The sequence below is a fragment of the Paramacrobiotus metropolitanus genome, unplaced genomic scaffold (genome assembly GCF_019649055.1).
Source record: "Paramacrobiotus metropolitanus isolate TYO unplaced genomic scaffold, Prichtersi_v1.0 Parri_scaffold0000019, whole genome shotgun sequence".
Lineage (NCBI taxonomy): Eukaryota > Metazoa > Tardigrada > Eutardigrada > Parachela > Macrobiotidae > Paramacrobiotus > Paramacrobiotus metropolitanus.
The window spans coordinates 1,029,235-1,038,188 of NW_026570239.1; positions in this window are offsets into that span (position 1 = coordinate 1,029,235).

Sequence of the window (8,954 nt, forward strand, 5' to 3'; positions counted from 1 at the left end):
GGAGCGTGCGAGTTACTCTATTCATGCAAGTAACTCGAGTTTCGAGTTATTCAGCGAGTTACGCTACCATAGACAATACATACAATTTTTGTGCGAATAACGCTAGAGTTAAGTTTTCGGGGAGACCATATACGCTTCAGAGTTCTGTTTTAACTCGATAACTCGGAATCGATCATCACCGCCAGTTAGCACCGCTGGACTCGAATTGAACCCCGCGAAGTGTGAAATGCTGCTTATTGGTGGAAGTGCAGAAGAACGCGAGGTGGCCAAGAACAGGCTGCATTTAATTGCTCCCGGTGCGATTGTTTAGCAGCCTGAAACAGTAACGTTTCTTGGTGCACCTTTAACTGTGAGGCGATAAGTCATTTATTGCGACAGAAAATTGCTTCGTTGAAAATTTTTATACGAGAACGCTTGTAGAACTCTCGTTCGTAGAACTTGTAGAACTTGTAGAACGCTTGTAGAACTTGTAGAACGCTCGTAGAACGCTTGCAATTACTGAACGCCCATCATGGATTCCACCTCCTGCGGAACTATCTGTCTATCCCGAAGCTCATGTATACGCTGCGTTGTAGCCCGTGCTGGAAAGTACCGGAGCTGTTGAATATGTCCGACAGGCACGTTAAAGAAGCTCTGGAAGTAATCACGAATACCAAGTTGGACGGACGTGCATACACACAGGCTATTCTACCTGTTGCCAAAGCAGGTTGGGTGTGCGACGAGCAAAAGCATTGGCTCCTTCGGACTTGTTGGCTTCCATGTTTGCAACTCGTCAGCTTGCATCCCAAATCTTTGAAAGCAGTAGCGAGAAATTAGTTAACGACGCGTGTGAATCTTGGAAACTGGAGTCCGCATGTGAAGAGTTACCTATAGATGTGGCCCGTGTTCATCAGTGTGTATGGGATAATGCTGTTGTGCACAAGGACGTCGACTTGTTGTGGCATAACCTTGGTGACAATAAACACGGGAGGAAGCACGCTTGAGAGCAGTCAGCACTAAGTACGCAGGGGCCTGGCTGAGCGCTCTTCCCGCAAAAGTATTCGGCAATTTCTTGGACGACCAAACTTTCCGTATTTCTGTTGGTCTGTGGCTAGGCGCTAAGATCGTAGCATGTCACTCGTGTGTTAGATGTGGAAAAGACGTAGCGGAAAATGGATACCATGGGCTTGCCTGTAAAAAGTGCATCGGAAGTAGGGAACGCCATAACGGAATTAACGACATCATTTGCGAGCGTTATGCAATGCCGGAATTGAATCGGTATCCTGAGCCTATTGGCTTTTTGCACGAAAAAGATAAGCGTCCGGATGGAGCTACGCGCTAGAAATGGTATCGCGGACAGCCTTTAGTATGGGACGTGACCTGTAGAGACACGATGGCGGATTCGTACATCGACGCGACCTCAAAGTGCGCTGGCGCAGCTGCCGAGCGGGCATTTACTGAGAAGATGGGGATCGCTGTTAATGATCGCTGTTATTTTGTCCCAGTTGCATGCCAGACATTTGGAATTTTTTGTGAGGAAACATATTTTATTTAAAATGTTTATGTTTATGTTTATTTTAACAAACCTAAGAACCTAAGAAACCTAAGAAAACCAAAGAAAGTAAGAAAAACTACGGTTGTCGAAATGTCCCGTTGGCGAAATGTCCGGTTGGCGAAATGTCCGGTTGGCGAAATGGGATGATGCCGATTAAACACGTAAACACACATTAAACACACATTTGGCTGGCTGGTGGCTTCGCTCTAGCCAGATATTTTAACGAGAAAATATAATATTAATATGTCAAACCATTAGTGTAAGGAGATTTCGTTTTCTTAATTACTTTTTAAAAATGGGTAGAGTTGAACGATGTCCTGGAAACAAAACTTAAAATTTTCCTATTCTAAAATTAAAATTTCAGGTAATTAACTAAGTACGTTACTGCTTACCACGTTACTGTTTCGGAAAGAGGGATCTTTTTCTGGGTTTTCTTTTTCACGGTAAAAAACAGCGACCCTGTCTGACCAGGGAGCAAAAAGTTTAAAACTCCGCCCATTGCAGATTTGATCCTCATGAATCGCGGTAGCATTTTTTTAAAAAATAAATTTGAATTTTTAAATCATCATCATTTTTTCAGTTTTCAAATCGCCGCTTCGAAATCAGTCCTGGTTAATTAAACCCGTGTTTGAAAGGGCAGCCACTCACTTGAAATTGCCAGTTGAAATAGGAGTCTTTATTGCACCCTGTCATGTATAAAAAAAAACCGTAAGTAAAGAACTAAACACTAAAATACTCAAAAAACCAGTAAAAAAGTTGCAATTTTTTCGAAAGGTCGAAAAGTTGATTTATCACATAGTTTATCCAGCGCTTGCACCATGCCAGGTTGCCAACAATATTTTCTATATCGAAAAGGAAGTCCTTCTCTGGATAAAGCATAATTAAAAAAACTACAGTAATATGTTACACACGAAAATCAACTGATGGTGAGACAAAATTTTCGACTTTGTGAGCTAAGACACTAACAATTTCGACACAATTTCACTTCGCAGTTTGCACCATTGTTAACGTGGAACTCTCGATTTTTCGAAAAATATTTATTGGATTGTAACTAATAAACATATCTATTGAACAAGCCGAAGCAATTCACGCGTGGTACGTCAATTAGTTTGCGAGGGGCAAGCAAAAAGCGTAGAGGCCATTTTGTTCGGCCACCCGGTATTATTGCATTTTATGGCATAACAATATGTCTGGGGGCTGCGGGCACTGCACGTGCCGCGCACTTCCTCAGATGTTGAGCCCGAATCGAGTAACCTATAATGACATCCCATCCGAAAAATTATGAATTCATTATTAAACTTGCTGATTAATAACCTGCTTGTACGAGCTATTAGGAACAACTTAGGTGCAGCTAATCTCCAAGGTTGTGTTTTATATTATTCGTAAGAATTAAAATTCGCTCTGTATTAAAATGCGTTAACACAGAACGTGAAAAACGTGCGCGTAGGCGAATACGCATCATTATTATTTATAATAATTGCAATAATTCCAGTTGAAATAATGCTTTTTAATTATTTAATTTTTGAAAATTTAGAAACTGAAGAAAGTTTGTTTAATTCGAAGAAACCCCCGGCCCCCAAGGGGCCACTCACATTCCTGGAAAGGTAAAAAAACATATTATACAATAAATTACTTAACTAAGATTTTAAAAATATTTCGTATTACTACTAAAATTCCTTTTCCAAGCAACAATCCCGATTTGAAGTATTGCAGTTCCAATGAAAACCGTTGCCCCGAGACACTTCGTGGAAATAATGCGTGGCAATGCTATGAGTGTTTTGTGTACATTCCCATCTCACGTTAACTGGGACAAATTCTTTATTTGAGTGTTTTTATTGAGCGAAGCTCACCAAAATACATAATGCGATTAAAGTAACTTGGAATTAACTCGCGTCAAGTTAAATACTTTGTACTTTGTAGTTAGGAATAACTGCCCAAGTCTGGTCAGAACCTTGCAATATTGTCTAAAGTGCCGGCATCATAACCCGGGAGGTTGACCTGCGATTAATTTTGTGCTTGGTGTGGCACAAATTAAGTACAATTAACCATAATTTTGTTTGGTTTACTGCGTGTGCCTAATAATCCAGGCAAATCCAGGCAAAATTTTTTAAGCTTCAAGATCACCTTGGAAGTGGGTTGGATCGCTTGCGGCATCGTACCGGCACGATTCCAACCGAACGAATTTGAAAACGAAAACCATGTGAGTCAGTTATGAGTTAGGAACCGAGGCGAAATACTGGTAGTGTCAGTTTTCAAAAAAAAATGGTTTGGTTATTGAGATCTGAAAACTATGGGGCGCCGCGCGTAGTATATCTCTTGTACAAATCTCTTTGTACTTAACATATATATGGTCGTCTCACTTGTTTATGTGCCATAGTACTATGGTATCTTAGCCATGCATGCTACAAAGTACCATTGTTGGGCACACGGCTCACCGTTGCGTATTTTTATTTGAAATTAAAGGTAAATAACCATTCAGAACGTCCTTGTGCAAAAATGTCCGTAATCTATTACCGTGTGACGTGTGTCCCTTGCCGTCGTTGCCGAAATCATATTCTCTTGGCCCAAACGGTGACATCAGTGAATTTTCTGGAGAACTGATTTGGGATTGGTTTGCGGTCTTGTAAAACCTACCGCTAGCGCCACATACCGGAAATTCAGAATAATAGTCAGAATGACGAAGGAGGGAACAAAGCTGAGCTCAAGTAGACCATTAAGCACGAAGACTACAAAGCGATGTCATATAAGAGGGGATGCCAGTAGCGCATCTGGATAATCCTTATAGCGTACTTGCTGCCATCAGCCTAGAGTATGACGTTGCGGCGATATATTCGGCTACATCTGGCGCAGTGCAAGCACCATAATACGAGTACAGTATAAAGCCACAAAATGATAATCCAGCCGGCTGACGGCAGCAAGCACTGGGACCATCCAGATGCTATACTGACATTTCCTCGTATATCTGAGGGTATAGGTCCCTGTACCGCATAAACCCAGAGGACTGTGCAATAACTGTCTGCATCTTGAAATGCCAAAGACATATTGGCGCGTTTCTATGAATTTTTATAATAGCATTACAGTGCTTTGTGTCGTTTGCGGTAGACTTTAAAATCATTTTTTTAATTACGCAAAAAAATGCAAGGTACAGTAGTATTGAATTTTACGCTGCAGGATAAAATGGGCTATGTAGCACATGCAGCTATGTAGCAGATGCAGCTATGTAGCACACAAATTTCAGAACGACTGTTTGGTTCCAGAAACGTTGTCCGCGTCGAAAAGTGCCGTTGCAAAGGCCTGCTGCTGTCTGCTTATAAATGTCTGTGTAAATTTGTAATTCGCCATTTCACCTAATTTGAATTCTACAGTGCGACAGACTGATATGCTGTAGGTCCAATCCCATTACATGTGTACTTATATGACTGATCATTTATTTTTGTAATGAAATATTAAAGAATTATACACTTATTCGTCCGCTTGACAACTGGTAATATGAAGCTGATTTTCAGAGTTAACTAGCTACAGAGTACTTCGCTAGACAAGCGAAAAAAACCAATGAGAAATGGTGCCAAAACCAGAAATGGTTAAAAACCAATGAGAATGGTGCCGTAGATAGCTTGTGAGGGCTATTCTTTACCCGACCCAAGTTGGTGCTCTCATTCCTGTTGGAATCTTCATCACATTTCCCATAACCGTTGGAGATCTCATTCCCATTGTAGCTGGCATCCACATTCCTGCTGGCATTCCTACTTCTCCTGGCGTTCCCATTCCTCCTAGCATTCCCATTCCTCCTAGCATTCCCATGCCCCATGGAAACGTGGGACCATCTTTACCACGGGTAAGACAAGCACCCTGGGCTTTGAGATATGGCTGGTACAAACGGGTGGCTTCCCAAACGTCCACAATAAATGTTGTGACCTTAAATTCTGCCGATTCTGACGGTACAATCTCGTCTTCTTTTGGCGTGTTACTGATCAGCTTGCAGTCGTACATTCCCCGTCCTTCTTTCAAGGTCACACCATGACATATCCCGGGAAGCATAATGCATAGAGTATGACATTCATGCGGTGCCATGGTTAAGGCGTCCGACTGGTTCATCACAACGCCACGAACTTTGTGTATATCACTTGCGCTTATGTTAACTGCCTTGTTTTTAAATGTTTTCATAATTCTATTAGTCTTAAAAGCAATCACTATATCCGACGTTCGATCGCGTATATAATCGCATCCAACTAGGCTATTGAAAACTTCGCATAATCCATCACCAAAGTAGACATTAGCCATGACGCCGCTTTGATTTTTCAAAATCTTCGTACATTCCCTACGGTAGCCATTGCATAATACTGTGGGTCACTTGTATCGTTGTTGGTGTTCCTGGTAAGAGGGAAAACACCTGTATGGTTACAGTTTGCGAGCGTCCAGTTGCGAAGGTAGACCGTTTTTCGCCAATCTGCAACAAAGCAGCAGCCGTCATATTTCAGATCTAAACAATTTATTTTTCCGAAAATATGCCAGATGAAACTGGTAGCGAACAGAAGCGTTTGCATTCGCTCTTCCCCATCGGCAAGATAATTACGAGTATTATGATACCGTTTGCTAAATCACCCAATGCATACGAAACACTAATTAATAACTGATCATCTTTAACTGCTAAAGTACTTTAAAAATTTTAGATTTGCGAACACTAGCTTTGTTGTTGCTTTTGTCGTTAATGTATCGCAGGTGGATGCAGCTTCAGTCAGAACATAATTATTTTTGTATCAGTGATCAAAATATATTGGAAACAGACTTCTCTATTAATACTATTCACCAACAGTGTTCATTACTCAACGTACCTTCAAGTTTTTCTTTGATTTCGCTCTGGCCTCCGCAAACGGCTTTCATTTGACGATGTCATACAGGGCACATCGTGACTGTTGGTTTCTCTAAGCTGTTGTTGCAAGTTGTTTTTATTCTGTTATGCACATTGTTCTTGTCATTATCATTTAAGGGAGGCGAATGGACCGCGTACAGGCGGAAGGTGCCGGTAGTGAGCAATCTGATAGGAAGTTAAGATACTCAGCTGTAATTGCGCACTTCCGACCATGCCGGCACCCTTCAAACCTCAGATACCCCACGGAGATTCATTCAACAATGCATTCAGCAAAACTGTCCTATTCCTTCCACATTTCCGTCGCTGATTAAAATTGGCATAATGGCAGTTTTTTTCTGTTTTGTTGCAAAGTGGAGTAAGACCTTTATAAAAATATATTCAAACTTGTTGACCCGGGGTTCTTTGATGCAGATAAAAGCAAAGACTTTTTGTCGTCCGTCCTATCGCGTGGTTCGGAAGGCTTATCGAAATCGAGGACTGTTTTATAGCGTTTTATTTAGCCTCTGTGACACGTCACACCAATGCACGATATGGGATCCAAAGCGGAAATTCAGCAGTTTAACTCCAAAAAAAAATGTTCCACCTGCTCAGCTGTACATAACCGATAGGAATAATAGGGTCGGCCTACTTTACCTTTGCCGCCCCTTTGCCTTTGCCTTTTCACTTTACCTTTTTCAAGTTTACCGTTACCTTTGCCTTTGCCGCCGTGAACACCTTTTCCGTTTCAATTTACCGTTGAAAAACGCCGTTCAGAAAACCTTTACCGTTAATTAACCGTTGAAAAATAAATTCCCGACGACACTTCGTAGTTTCTAAAACTTCTTGCTTATTTTAAACTTCTTGCTTATTTCATACAAAAAAATACACTGTACAGACTTAGGAACCATCTCCGACTTTCACTTAAGGAATTTGAAGTGCACGGGATTTTAAATAAAATTTGAGAGAGAAGGCGTGCGGCGTCGCTTCGCGGTTTGTTGACTGCTGCGTGCAGACCATGGTCCGTTGTAGAAATTCCTCTGTGTCGAGAAGTCAGTGTTGCTTTACTGTCAGTTTTGGAACTTTACTTACTGTTTACTGTCGCATACTTCTGTTTTACTTTACTGTTACTGTTTATTTACTGCTTACTGTTCGCCTCAAAATTTACTTTTACTAAGTAAACCAGTAATACTCAGTAATACTTTTTGCCAGCCAAAAATTTCTATCAAGAAAATTGTTTTGCCAAGGAAAGTTACACGGCGCACGGCACGAGTGCACACTGCGCAGTGCACCAACTGCACGTCAGTCTTGTTCATTTGGATTTTGGCAATAAATTTCGCTACAAGCAGACAAATTTCGCGCGAAGCGCGAAGGTAACAAGCAATTTTCGGTTGAAATCTCTGTAAATTCCAATAAAAATCGTAGTAACAAAACTAAAAATTCTCCTTTACTGTTTACTTACTGTTTACTGTCAGCCCAAAATCTTTACTTACTTTTACTGTTACTGTTCTAAGAAAACTTTACTGTTTATTTACTGTTTAATATTAGGCTACTGTTTACTGCCGGTTTACTTGCTGTTTACTAAGTAAAGCAACATTGCGAGAAATGCTTGGCGCTGGGAGAAAGCGTGTCAGGTTGATGATTTAGAGAAAAGGCTTTCAGACAGAGCACATTTTAAAACATAATCTGTGTGGAGAAAATAAGAATAAATTTATGAAAAAGTGTGACAACTAGACTGACTCACCCTCTGTATTAGCATTATCGTATTACAGAGTGTTCCGTTTATGAAGAGTATATATTGAAACTAGAATCGTAAATAAGATCAGAATGATTATCACAAGATGCCAAAACAGGGCCCATTTGGGAAAACACAGACACATTATGAGTAAAAGAACCGTGTACCCATAAAACAAACACACCGTCATCATGACAACAGTGTCGACTGCGCGGTTGGCATATTCTCCTGAATCTTCCATTGTGTGTTGTGTGTCCGTATTTGTTGCGCTGTCCACTGCACGGTCTGCGTGTGAATTATTAGGGTCGCTAACGGTCACGCGTTTTCGCGGCTTGGGACCATCGACGGTGTCCACACTGTCAGTTGCCACCATCTCCTTTGTTTCTGGCACTTGGCGTGCCGGGAAAAACCGCTTGGTTTGCCAACTGCAACAAGAAAATTTTTATTCGAAATGGTTTTGCGACGTCACAATTAGCAATAATACGCAGAATTTGTTGGTATACTACATGCATGGAGTAAAATATTTCTTTTTTGTTGATCGTACCTTCTCGAACTGTCTATCGCTGATGTTTTTTCATGCCCGACCTGGTGTCCTTCGCGTTCCAGCCTCTTGCAAACAACAGTTAAAGTGTCCAAACATTCTTGTGCAGATACGCGTTCTCTACAGTTTACACGCAGGCAATCATTAATCACATCAAGAATATCTTTTCGTATGTGCTGATGAACAAACGGGACATAACCGTCCAGAAGAAGAAAGAGAAGGCGCATTTCGCTCAGTTCCTTAACCCTCCGCTTTGAATTTCCCCGGCAAAAATATCTTTCCTGGTTTCCAATGCAAC